The sequence below is a fragment of the Danio aesculapii genome, chromosome 4 (genome assembly GCF_903798145.1).
Source record: "Danio aesculapii chromosome 4, fDanAes4.1, whole genome shotgun sequence".
Classification (NCBI taxonomy): domain Eukaryota; kingdom Metazoa; phylum Chordata; class Actinopteri; order Cypriniformes; family Danionidae; genus Danio; species Danio aesculapii.
In genome coordinates, this window is record NC_079438.1 from 23,618,899 (window position 1) to 23,632,785 (window position 13,887).

At 42.1% G+C, this 13,887-nt stretch overlaps 6 non-coding genes and 1 pseudogene across 6 annotated transcripts; 1 reads left to right on the plus strand and 6 right to left on the minus strand.

Moving 5' to 3' along the window:
• Positions 1 to 6,781: 6,781 nt before the first annotated feature.
• Positions 6,782 to 13,887, plus strand: part of LOC130223484 (general transcription factor II-I repeat domain-containing protein 2-like) — a 16,038-nt pseudogene continuing 8,932 nt past the window's right edge.
• On the minus strand, positions 8,062 to 8,143 carry trnas-uga (transfer RNA serine (anticodon UGA)). Its single transcript has one exon. It is a non-coding gene; the product is annotated as a tRNA-Ser (tRNA).
• Positions 8,488 to 8,569, minus strand: trnas-cga (transfer RNA serine (anticodon CGA)). The gene has a single exon. It is a non-coding gene; the product is annotated as a tRNA-Ser (tRNA).
• On the minus strand, positions 9,277 to 9,349 carry trnak-uuu (transfer RNA lysine (anticodon UUU)). The gene has a single exon. It is a non-coding gene; the product is annotated as a tRNA-Lys (tRNA).
• Positions 10,877 to 10,958, minus strand: trnas-cga (transfer RNA serine (anticodon CGA)). The gene has a single exon. It is a non-coding gene; the product is annotated as a tRNA-Ser (tRNA).
• On the minus strand, positions 11,750 to 11,831 carry trnas-uga (transfer RNA serine (anticodon UGA)). The gene has a single exon. It is a non-coding gene; the product is annotated as a tRNA-Ser (tRNA).
• trnas-uga (transfer RNA serine (anticodon UGA)) lies at positions 12,176 to 12,257 on the minus strand. Its single transcript has one exon. It is a non-coding gene; the product is annotated as a tRNA-Ser (tRNA).

Sequence of the window (13,887 nt, forward strand, 5' to 3'; positions counted from 1 at the left end):
TTTTCAATTCAATTCACCTTTATTTGTATAGCGCTTATACAATGTAGATTGTGTCAAAGCAGCTTCACATAAAAGGTCATAGTAAATAGGAACAGTGTAGTTCAGTTTGTGGTGTTTAAGTTCAGTTCAGTTGAGCTCAGTTCAGTGTGGTTTAATAATCACTACTGAGAGTCCAAATACTAAAGGGCAAATCCAACGATGCGCAGCTCTACAGATCCCGAATCATGCAAGCCAGTGGCGACAGCGGAGAGGGAAAAAAAACTTCACTAAATGGCGAAAGTGAAGAAAAAAACCTTGAGAGAAACCAGACTCAGTTGGGCACGACCATTTTAAATTCTCCGCTGGCCAAACGTCTTGTGCAGAGCTGCAGTCTCAGTGGCGGAGGCTGGAAGCTGGCCTCAGCGAAGACTTGTCTGTCTCTGGAGCGTCACAGGAATCAGTCTCATGTTCTCCACTCCTCCATGACCACCACAGTAGCTGCTCAGGATACGGCCTGGTCCAGGATATGGAAACCTTGGGATCATCTCGTTGTTGGTCTTGGATTGAATCAGTGACTCTGCATAGTCTGAGGGCCTCGGGAAGAGTATCCCCAGGTGAAAATGGAGAATAAAGAAAATAATTAGCGTAGCTGCGGTTCATAGTGTATATATACAGGATGCAGAACCTGTGTAGAAGCCCGCTAAGTGGTGCACTAAGTGTATGCTTTACTAAACAGATAGGTCTTTAATCGAGTTTTGAATTGGGAGAGTGTGTCGTTATCAGGAAGGCTATTCCAGAGTTTAGGAGCTATAAATGAGAAGGCTCGACCTCCTTTACTCGACTTTGCTATTCTAGGTACTACCAGAAGCCCTAAGTTTTGAGATCTTAAAGAGCGAGTTGGATTGTAGCGAGACAGAAGATTGGTTAGATAAACAGGAGCTAGATTATTTAAAGCTTTGTAGGTGAGAAGCAATATTTTAAATTCAATACGAAACTTAACAGGCAGCCAGTGTAAGGAGGATAAAATTGGGGTGATGTGATCAAATTTTCTAGACCTGGTAAGAACTCTGGCAGCTGCATTTTGTACTAATTGAAGTTTGTTAATAGAGGATGCTGGGCAGCCTGCAAACAGTGCATTACAGTAGTTCAGCCTAGAAGTCATAGCATGAACTAGCTTTTCTGCATCTGAGATGGATAGCATACTTCGTAACTTAGCGATATTTCTCAGATGAAAGAAAGCAGTTTTTGTGACATGGGATATATGATTTTTAAAAGTTAAATTGCTGTCTAATATGACACCCAGATCTTTTATAGTAGAGCTAACGCTAACTTTGTATCCCTCTAATTGTAGGTCGAGTTGTGAGATCTGCTGTGTACAGGATTTAGGCCCAATAAGTAATAATTCTGTTTTGTCTGAGTTTAAGAGAAGATACTTGTTGGTCATCCAGTCTTTAACATCTTTAATACACTCAGTTAGCTTGGACAGATTAGACGTCTCGTCAGGTTTAGTTGAAATATATAATTGAGTATCATCTGCATAGCAGTGAAAGCTGAGATTAAAAAATAAATAAAATAAAATGTATATATGGTCAACATTACGGAATAAAGCATCAAGACCTGCTGTGTAATATGTGGCCTTATTGCACTCAGTTATGTTACCTGAAAATTTAATGCAAAGCTGATCTGAAAGAGTATTGTGTAAAATATTATATTGTGCTATATTAATAAAATCTGTAATCTATCTGCTAAATGACTAAATGTAATGTAAAATGACAATCATCACATAAGACACAAGCAACTTTCCAATAACACAAAGTACTTACAGTCATTTGTTATCCAGTGTCAGACTGCAGTGTTTTTGTTGATGCATGACGGTGTCATTTTTTGTCATTCTATCTGACCCTCATTTCAAATAAACACTTTTCCAGTTTAAACTAATGTGCAACCACAACTAAATTCATATTGCTAATTTTAGAACACTAGAGCTACCACTAAAACTACCACCAACACTACCTACATCATTCTCCCTAGGGAAAATCCTTCATCTTACACTTTTTAACTGTTAATTATAAAAAGAAATTTTTTTCAAAACATCTGTAACCTTAAAGGATTAGTTCAACCAAAAATTAAAACAACATGAGGACGAGTAGTGATAACAGCTTTTATTATTGGGTAAACTAAACCTTTAACCTGTGGAATTTGGTTGTTTCTTATCAAAGCATTCATAAAATGTATGAAATAAGGGTATGGCCACAAAAATATCCCTGTATGGTAAAACAACACATTTTTCGACAAGCTCTGAAGCCTTAATACATTTGAGGACATCAGATGTTTGTGAAATAGCATGGATATTCAGAAAATCAGAAGTAAACGGGTAAGTAAAGAACAAAGACTTCTCTGAAAATTCTTTGTACACTACATAAACTCCATCACTGCATTCCACAATGTTAAGAATAAGGCAAATTTTGTTTCCAATTACAAGCACATTATCCCTGGTTGAAACTTTAATAGTCCATTTGTCACAGGCCATCTCACCATACTGTGCTTTCACTGACATTCCATCTACAAGTGGCCCAACAAAGTGCTGCTTTTTAAAGGAGGCACCATTTAAAAGAGTGTCAGTTATTCTCATCTCTGACAATCGACGAATAATTTGGGCAAGGGGAATGTCTGGTTTTCTGACAAACCTTTTTAACTTGTTAAGGTATCTTTCATAGGGGAATGCAGAAAATAAGTCAAGACAACCATGTCACTGTACTTAATCTGACAGATGGACCAAAGCATGTACATTATAAACAAGTTGATCTTTGCCATATATTTTACCGAAATGATTAACAAATATCTAAGTAAAGTTTGATCATACTGTGTGTGGCAGGATAGTCTAGGACTTACTAAAATGGCAATACCAGAGAAAAGTAGCATGAAATTACTGTACATATTTCGATCCAGAAAGGTACTTAACACTACCAGCCCCGTGTACAGGAGAAATTGCCTCAATTCAGTGGCCTTCCAGCGATCTAATTCGCTTAGCAATCGGGTCTTTTGGGCAAACTCCACAGGAATACAGGAACGCATCTCCACCAGCTTAGCGGACATTCTTTCTGATATGTTTGCAGGTACTCTAAAATTCAGAGGACCCCTGAGCCAAATGTTCAACAAGCGCCTAACCACACCTAAACAAACCAAATGCATATAATCTAGAGGGAATTGTGAAACCATACCAACACTGTTGCCGTGAAATCGATGTGGGCTGTCATGATGATGACTCTCATCAACCATGTTTTCAAATGAATCATCTGTCCTTAGTGCATAGTCTGTATATGGGTAAATCATGCGTCTGTATTAATAATGTATTTCCCAGGCTGAGTACACTAGTCACAACTATGGTAGCCATTGTGCCCCTTTGTGTTTTTAACAAAGGACCTGGCTGGTGTGTCACAAATAACTGTGTCCAGCTCAAGCTTTAGTGACTTTCCTTCTATATCAAAACATTTTTCAAGTTTTTGCAACTCAGTAACAAAATCTCCAAGAAACTCTTTTGCTGAGCTTGGTTTCTTTGGTCCACAGTACAAACCTATCACTACTGGTTCTTTCATGGGAACACTCAGTAGCAGACCAAGGATTGGCCACAGTTGCAGACTGGAGCTCTTGAACAAAGGAAGTCCATCAATGTTTATTTGCAGCTTTAAGTGAAGTTACATAAACTAATTTCGAGAGGAGCACGTGATATGATTGAGCACGTCTGGCCACTCATCTGTAATCAGTAATAATCCAATCAGAGTGATCCTAGTTTATTATAAATGGATCATTTTCTCCCTACTGTTCTATCTTAGTTTGGAAGAATCCCCCCTTCCACCCCATCTCCTCCTTTTCCTCCCTTTCTAAAGGGGAGCTCTCGAGACCTACCTGATCTCGGATCTCCTGATATCGACTGGGCGGGAGCCCTGGGCTCAAATATCTCCGAGCTCAGGGTTCTCTCCCGGGACAGCATGCCAAACCTGCTTTATAAGCCAAGCAAATCTAAGTGGGAACTCTTGAAACTGATATTGTCTGCCAGGGTGTGTAAGTGTCTAGAGAGTGTATTTCTTATTGACGAAATAATACCAAAATAGTGGTATTGCCCCCCAAACCTTTCTAAAATCGAATATTTTGTTTTAGTTCTAAGAAGAGTTCTAGCATCTTTAGGTAGATCATTATGGGAAATGTGAAGTATAGACAATAGTGCTGTCAAAGCAACCAAAGAAATGCCATAGTGTAGGGCCCAGTTAGAAATGCTGTCAGAGAGTGAAAATGGCTGTGAGAGTTCATCATCTGATTGTTCTGAATCAGAAGTCTGAATTGGCCTATCACAGCTGCCAGCCACAAAACCATCATGTATATCTGCATCTACCTCCATGTCACCTTCGTCCTCATTAAAGAATAGTCCAGTAGCACATGCTGAACAAGTTGGATTCTGTATTTTCTAACTCTGTACTGACATCTACAATGTCCCTCTCTGTTGTCATCTGAAAGTCAGTGAAATTTGTGCAGTCATCACTAATTTGTTCAAGTCGTTTAACTACATCTGTATGTGTCCTCCGTCTTAAGGCAGAGCTGGAGACAGGTGCAGTTTTCCTATTCATTTTATCTAAAAGAAATTTTACAGGAACACAAAACAGATTACAACCAGTAAGTTGTGGAAAAGAACCAAAACTTGTGTCTTTAAGCTAAAACTATTAAACTTACTTTACTCTAGCAGCTGAAATAGCAAGATGACTCCAACAACAATTAAGAAATGGTCCAACAGACTGGCAACACCAGACTTGACTGTAAGCTGCATAAAAAACACACACATAGAGTACCTTAATATGATTTTGTGTAATATGAAATAATGATCTTAAACATTACTTAGGGAGCAGCTTATATGTAAAAATATAGGCATTAACCAAAATAAGCTGCAGAACACATACAGCATTTCAATATTATTTAGATTGATAAGAAAGAATTATGTACAACATAACATGGGGAGAAGCATTAGGCCTGTCACGGTATCTATTTTTTGTTGTACGATATATTGAACCAAAATATATTGCGATAAATGATATTATTGTCATTTGTAGACCATTTTACGCCACTCATTATATGACAATAACAATACATGTACATACATAAATACATACATACATATATATATATATATATATATATATATATATATATATATATATATATATATATATATATATATATATATATATGCAAGTGCACGCTTGCAAAAATACTTACTATTTTATTCTTAAGAATGTTTGATTTAATTAGTGATTTTAATTATTTAATAATCAAGCATTGGAATCAGAATGTGAAAACGTATATCCTAAACAAATAAATAATACATATTAACAAAAAAAGTGTAAAAAGTAACAGAGGCTGTGATATTTGCAAGCAGATCTTGTTCATAACACTAAACACTAAAGTATAATTTGAAATAATTATCTAACAGAATAAACTTGTCAAAATATAACATTAGACAAAAAAAGTCGAACATAATATCTGTACCCAAGTTAAAATACAATTACACTGCCAAAATAATACAAATTTTAGTAAATAATACTAATATTAGGTAAAAGTACAAATTACTCTTAAAAACTACTCTTGAGTACTAGTTAGTTACTTTTGAAAAAATATATGATTTTCATTATGGCCTTGAAGTATAAACTTATTTGAATGGTTTAATTGCTTAAATCACAAGGCTACATATAGGAATTGGCACTAAGTATGGTAGATTTTTCCTTTCATGACAATTAATCATTTTCAATAGCACTGACAAAACTACCTATACTCTATAAGACCATAGAGACACTTTTTGTTAATTTTTAAACATTATTTTCAAGCTTTGAAAGGTTTAATTAAAGTATATGATGAAAAGATTTAAATTTTGCCTTTTATTTACATATTTTTCTCATTTGCTCATTCTTGTCTATACAATAATTTTTAGATTTTATGCTTGATCTTAAACTGAAATAATTTTACAAAAAAGACAAGAACACTCAGTAATAAAATAATAAAACAAATGACTTTGTTTTACTTGAGGTATTTGAAATATGACAACACTTCATTTCTCAAAGCAATGTTTTAAGATTTATAGATATTTTGCTAACTATAACAACAGATTGCTTTGACCTGTAATGCCTGCACAATTTAGTGATGCTTTAAGACAGATCAGGATACATCTATTATGTATAAATCACACAAATACCTCATCTAGAAACATTTAGCATAATTCTTTTGTCGTGAAGAAGTAAAAATGTTCCACCTTTGCTAAAAGTTCTGTTAGGCTAAGTTTCACTTCACGATACAGCCAAATAAGAAGTCCGTTAGCATTGTCATCGGTCATGCATCGATCTAATTCTAAATGTTTGATAGCTTTTGACAAAATTTAGTCAAGGAGCAAAGATAAATAATATCTACTTTAATAGCGCAGAGATCACGATTGTATACAGTTTGAGCACACACACGAGATGAGAGGACTTACAGTTCATTTAAAATAGCTTATTTAAAAGCTCGCATATCTGTTTTAGAGCTTAGCGTACAGGACTGCGCTCTCATATTAAAATAAAGCACTCGCGACATTTGCAGAAATGAGTAATAGGCCAATTTCACACTTCCGCATTTGTAACTTCCGGTTATGGCCGCCCCTGGGTAAACTTACTTCTGGTAAAAACAATGGCAGCACAGTCGAGGAGCAAGGCGTTCTGTTGTGTACCAAAGTGCAGCATTTCAAAACAAAAACAACCGTATTTGAGTTTTCACGAGTTTCCGACAAATGACCATCAAAGACAAAAGTGGGTACATGCTATTAGACGAGATGAAGGGCCGACGTTTGCTTTTCGAAGAGCAAGTACATTAGTCTGCAGTCAACACTTCACTGCTGCTGACTTCATGCAGGGTAGTTGTCGTCTGAAAGCTGGAGTTATTCCAAGTCGCTTTCAATGGAACAAGTTTCATGTACCGCCACAAAAGCAGTCTGCTTTTGAGAGGTCAAGTGCTCGTCTTGGAGTAGATGTGGGTGCCCCGAAGGCTGTGGATCTGCAGAGTAACAAGGATTTGGAAGTCATCGTCAAGGACCATGACTACGCTGCACACACCCCTTCTGGTAAGTATTTGTATTTAAGTGTCGATGCAAAAATATACACACTAGGGCTGCACGATTATCTCGATTAGGGTTGGGGTCAATTCATGAAGTACAATTCACGAAAAATCCTCATGTAATGACGTAATCTCAGCCCCGAAGTCACACGTGAGCTGTCGGACTGTTTGTTAACCTTAGAGAGGAAACGCGTGCGTGCAGTAAACAGAACTTGTAAATTCAATGAATAACAGGCAATAGTTTTAAAATAATGCTGTTTGTTGCACAAGGCGAAAATTTTGCTCCTTAATCAGGAGCCGCGAAGGTAGTAGTTATGATTTGCATGTAACGTTATGTTTTGTTTCTCACAGTTAAGGCACGCAACATAACATGGTTTAACAGGGTTAATATATATATATATATATATTATATATATCAAGGTGCCATAAATTAAATTCATTAACCATATAATTCATCAACTATAGAGTTCTTAATTATAAATCAGCACTGATTTGATTTCAGCTTAATGAACGTTGTATTTTTAAAGCTGCTTTATAGAAGAACTAAGTTGTTTGCATTAGGTGTTACCAAAGCCATGGTCCAAAAGCACATTTCGCCTGGGCCTTTTAGAACTGTGCTAGCATCAGTCTTGAAAAGAGCTGTGCATAAAGCAACTCTCCAGAAGCAGATGGAGTGGGGAAAATGTGCCACAAAGGGACAGCCAAAAAGGACTGGGCGACTTGGAAAAAAAACTATCAAATCCCAATCTTGATGAGCCGTACAAGATGTTGCTGTCGATTTATTGAACTTTTCTCTAGGCAACATCAGAGTGTAGGGGCTACAAAAAAAGCTAAATTGCGACTAGTCGCTGGACTTGAATTATTCAATATGGGATTAAACACGCAGGCCCGCAACCAAACGTCACAAAAGCCACAGTTCCTCTCACAGAGAGAAAAAGCAAAAGCAGCTGGCTGTTCCGTAGTCAGCAGGGTTCGAACCTGCGCGGGAAGACCCTAATGGATTTCAAGTCCATCGCCTTAACCTCTCGGCCACGACTGCGCATGGTGGCAGCCCCTTGACTTTTTCTGCTGAATTTGGGCAACATTGAACGCAGCACAGTTGGGGCATAAATGGCCTGAGGTTGTAAAAAGCGGCACAAGCATTGCTCGCAGTTAACAGGAACACGCTGCCGCGACCCAGATTCGAAGCGGGGTTGCTGTGGCCACAACGCAGAGTACTGACCACTATACGATCACGGCACACCGCTCGCTCACCGATAAGCTCTGCAGCTACCTGGACACTAAGGGACACTGGTTTGTTTGCGAGATTCAGAGGAGGACGGCATTTCCGTTAGGGGGCAATGAGCAAAATAAGCAAGTGGACTTTGTGGAATTACCAACCGACGTAGTCGGCAGGGTTCGAACCTGCGCGGGGAGACCCCAATGGATTTCGAGTCCATCGCCTTAACCTCTCGGCCACGACTACAGCTGGCCTTGACTCGGCTGCTCTGTTGGCCGGATGTGGGCAATACTAGATACAGCAGAGGTTGGGGTGAGAAATCCAGCCGTGGCGACAAAAACTCAGCCCAGCATGGCTTTCCGTTAACAGGTACGCGCTGCTGTGACCGGTATTCAAACTGGGATTTCTCTGGCCACAACACAGAGTACGGATCACTGTACGGTCGCGGCAAATCACTGTCGCTCACCCACAGCTGCCTGGTCTCTATGTGACAGGGGCTTGTTTGTGAGATGCAGAGGAGGATTGCCATTACATATAGGAGGCTTGAAAGAAAAGAGAACAACAACATAACTGGACGTGCAAAACAACGTAGTCGGCAGGATTCGAACCTGCGCGGGGAAACCCCAATGGATTTCTAGGCCATCGCCTTAACCACTCGGCCACGACTTCAGACATCTGCATTCTCTCTCCTGCTGAGGTGGCAACCAAGCACAGGGTCAACAGGAGTAGAGGAAGGTGCACTAGCTCTTGTACAACTTGTCCGTACAATCTCTGGGAAGCAGGGACAGCATAGCTCTCTAAACTAACACACTCAGCTAACTTCATGGGCACTCTTTCCACACAAGCTGATGATCTGAATTCAGAGCAACGTGCTCTCGCAGGCCACACCACAATGGACAGCCACCAAGTGATATGAAAATAACAACGAGGTCTCTGACAAACAGACAGGCCTTCGCCCGAACAGGGACTTGAACCCTGGACCCTCAGATTAAAAGTCTGATGCTCTACCGACTGAGCTATCCGGGCTCCTGCCTGCGGAAGCACCTGTTTGCAGAGTTGGCCCTCTGCAAGCCCCTTGCCCACCGACAACACTTTCTCATCACAGAACAGACCTGCGTCCTCTTAAAAAAAACAGATGCAGTTGTCCTCCAGGAAACGGCGTTTCAGAGCTGTGCCATGCCACTGCTGAGCTGCACCGTGAAAGACCTTGAAGTCATTAGGTGTTACCAAAGCCATGGTCCAAAAGCATGGCCAAAAGCACATTTCGTCTGGGCCTTTTGGAACTGTGCTAGCATCAGTCTTGAAAAGAGCTGTGCATTAAGCAACTCTCCAGAAGCAGATGGAGTGGGGAAAATGTGCCACAAAGGGACAGCCAAAAAGGACTGGGCGACTTGGAAAAAAAACTATCAAATCCCAATCTTGATGAGCCATTCAAGATGTTGCTGTCGATTTATTGAACGTTTCTCTAGGCAACATCATTCGAACCGGGGTTGCTGCGGCCACAACGCAGAGTACTGACCACTATATGATCACGGCACACCACTCGCTCACCGATAAGCTCTGCAGCTGCCTGGACACTAAGGGACACTGGTTTGTGACCGGGATTCAAACTGGGATATCTCTGGCCACAACACAGAGTACGGATCACTGTACGGTCGTGGCAAACCACTGTCGCTCACCCACAGCTGCCTGGTCACTAAGTGACAGGGGCTTGTTTGTGAGATGCAGAGGAGGATTGCAATTACGTATAGGAGGCTTGAAAGAAAAGAGAACAACAACATAAGTGGACGTGCAAAACAACATAGTCGGCAGGATTCTAACCTGCGCGGGGAAACCCCAATGGATTTCTAGTCCATCGGCTTAACCACTCGGCCACGACTACAGATGTCTGCTTTTTCTCTCCTGCTGAGGTGGCAACCAAGCACAGGGTCAACAGGGATAGAGGAAGGTGCACTAGCTCTTGTGCAACTTTTCCGTACAATCTCTGGGAAGCAGGGAAAGCATAGCTCTCTAACACACTCAGCTAACTTCATGGGCACTCTTTCCACACAAGCTGATGATCTGAATTCACAGCAAAAGCCACAGTTCCTCTCACAGAGAGAAAAAAGCAAAAGCAGCTGGCAGTTCCGTAGTCGGCAGGGTTCGAACCAGCGCGGGGAGACCCCAATAGATTTCAATTTCATCGCCTTAACCTCTTGGCCACGACTACGCATGGTGGCAGCCCATTGACTTTTTCTGCTGAATGTGGGCAACATTGAACGCAGCACAGTTGGGGCATAAATGGCCTGAAGTTGTAAAAAGCGGCACAAGCATTGCTCACAGTTAACAGGAACACGCTGCCGTGACCCGGATTCGAACCGGGGTTGCTGCGGCCACAACGCAGAGTACTGACCACTATATGATCACGGCACACCGCTCGCTCACCGATAAGCTCTGCAGCTACCTGGACACTAAGGGACACTGGTTTGTTTGCGAGATTCAGAGGAGGACGGCATTTCTGTTAGGGGGCAATGAGCAAAATAAGCAAGTGGACTTTGTGGAAATACCAACCGGCATAGTCGGCAGGGTTCGAACCTGCGCGGGGAGACCCCAATGGATTTCGAGTCCATCGCCTTAACCTCTCGGCCACGACTACACCTGGCCTTGACTCGTCTGCTCTGTTAGCCGATTGTGGGCAACACTAGATACAGCAGAGGTTGTGCTAGCTCTTGTACAACTTTTCCGTACAATCTCTGGGAAGCAGTGACAGCATAGCTCTCTAATCTAACACACTCAGCTAACTTCATGGGCACTCTTTCCACACAAGCTGATGATCTGAATTCAGAGCAACGTGCTCTCGCAGGCCACACCACAATAGACAGCCACCAAGTGATATGAAAATAACAACGAGGTCTCTGACAAACAGACAGGCCTTCGCCCGAACAGGGACTTGAACCATCACAGCACAGCACAGACCTGCGTCCTCTTGAAAAAAACAGATGCAGTCGTCCTCCAGGAAACAACGTTTCAGAGCTGTGCCATGCCACTGCTGAGCTGCACCGTTAAAGACCTTGAAGTCATTAGGTGTTACCAAAGCCATGGTCCAAAAGCATGGCCAAAAGCACATTTCGCCTGGGCCTTTTGGAACTGTGCTAGCATCAGTCTTGAAAAGAGCTGTGCATAAAGCAACTCTCCAGAAGCAGATGGAGTGGGGAAAATGTGCCACAAAGGGGTTGAAAAGGGGATTCGAACCGGGGTTGCTGCAGCCACAACGCAGAGTACTGACCACTATACGATCACGGCACACCGCTCGCTCACCGATAAGCTCTGCAGCTACCTGGACACTAAGGGACACTGGTTTGTTTGCGAGATTCAGAAGAGGACGGCATTTCCGTTAGGGGGCAATGAGCAAAATAAGCAAGTGGACTTTATGGACATACCAACCGATGTAGTCGGCAGGGTTCGAACCTGCGCGGGGAGACCCCAATGGATTTCAAGTCCATCGCCTTAACCTCTCGGCCACGACTACGCATGGTGGCAGCCCTTTGACTTTTTCTACTGAATGTGGTCTACATTGAACGCAGCACAGTTGGGGCATAAATGGCCTGAGGTTGTAAAAAGCGGCACAAGCATTGCTCGCAATTAACAGGAACATGCTGCCGTGACCCGGATTCGAACCGGGGTTGCTGCATCCACAACGCAGAGTACTGACCACTAAACGATCACGGCACACCGCTCGCTCACCGATAAGCTCTGCAGCTGCCTGGACACTAAGGGACACTGGTTTGTTTGCGAGATTCAGAGGAGGACGGCTTTTCCGTTAGGGGGCAATGAGCAAAAACAGCAAGTGGACTTTGTGGAAATACCATCCGACGTAGTCGGCAGGGTTCGAACCTGCGCGGGGAGACCCCAATGGATTTCAAGTCCATCGCCTTAACCTCTCGGCCACGACTACACCTGGCCTTGACTTGTCTGCAGCAGAGGTTGGGGTGAGAAATCCAGCCATGGCCTGAGGTGACGAAAACTCAGCCCAGCATGGCTTTCCGTTAACAGGTACGCGCTGCTGTGACCGGTATTCAAACTGGAATTTCTCTGGCCACAACATAGAGTACGGATCACTGTACGGTCGCGGCAAACCACTGTCGCTCACCCACAGCTGCCTGGTCTCTAAGTGACAGGGGCTTGTTTGTGAGATGCAGAAGAGGATTGCAATTACGTATAGGAGGCTTGAAAGAAAAGAGAACAACAACATAAGTGGACGTGCAAAACAACGTAATCGGCAGGATTCGAACCTGCGCGGGGAAACCCCAATGTATTTCTAGTCCATCTAGTCCATCCTAGATTAAAAGTCTGATGCTCTACCGATTGAGCTATCCAGGCACCTGTCTGAGGAAGCACCTGTTTGCGGAGTTGGCCATCTGAAAGCCCCTTGCCATAGCTTAGCGGAACCTTTTAGGTTCATCTCAAGAAGGTTTTCACAGCTACTGTGTTTCATCCACCAAACATTGCTCCCAAATTGAAGTGAGCCCTTCAAAGACAACCCAGATGGGACTTCAACCAACAATCCCAAGCCCCGGAGGTTGATGCCTTATCCATTAGGCCACTGGGCCATTTTGCCAATCATTTGTCATGGATCTTTTGTATGTCTTCAACAAGATGCCAACTCATGAAAACTGCACTGTAGGATCTCGATGCCAGTTTGCATTCAATCAAAAAAGATGTGTGCAACTAATGGACAAACATTTTCTTTGTGGAATCATCCACATTCGTGTCTCATTGGTCCTGGGGTATGGTTCTCGCGTATGGTGTGACTGGTCTTGAGTTTCAAATTCCAAACAAGGCCACTCTCATTAACTTGAAATCACAACCTTTCTGCAGCTATTTCCTTGTTTACATTTCATCATCATCCACCTAACATGAGACCATTAGTTGAAAGCCACAGGGTACTTGAAGTCAAGATCTCCAATACCAAAGCTTAGAGGAACCATTTAGGTTTGTAATGTGACAGTGAGATTCAAGCAAGATTGGATGAATCTTATTTGAAGTGTGCAGCAAGTCTCAGAATTCGAAGCTAACTATTGTCCTCAGATCATCACGCCTAAGTTTTGAGAAGACCAGTCCGAACTATTTCACACAACTTAAATATAACCCAACAAAGACAACCCAGATAAGACTTGAACCCACAATCCCCAGCTTCGAAGGCTGATGCCTTATCCATTAGGCCACTGGGTCAACACTAACCTTTGTCAAATCTGATGTATGGCTCAGGAAGTTCTTGTAACTCAGAAAAACAGTACTTTAGGATCCCTATGCCATATTGCATTCAGACGATCTGATGTGTACACCTAATGACAAAACAGCTTCTCTGAGGAGTTTTCCATTGTCATGTCTTTTTGACCTAAGGGTATGAACCCAGCTTTTTAAAGGTAACACTGGATTGTCTTGCACAGTCAACTTAAAAGGAACTGCATCAAAGACAACCCAGTTGGTACTTTAAACCCACAATCCCCAGCTTCGAAGGCTGGTGCCTTATCCATTAGGCCACTGGACTGTTTTATACTTACTGTGAACTGTAATATGCCTCC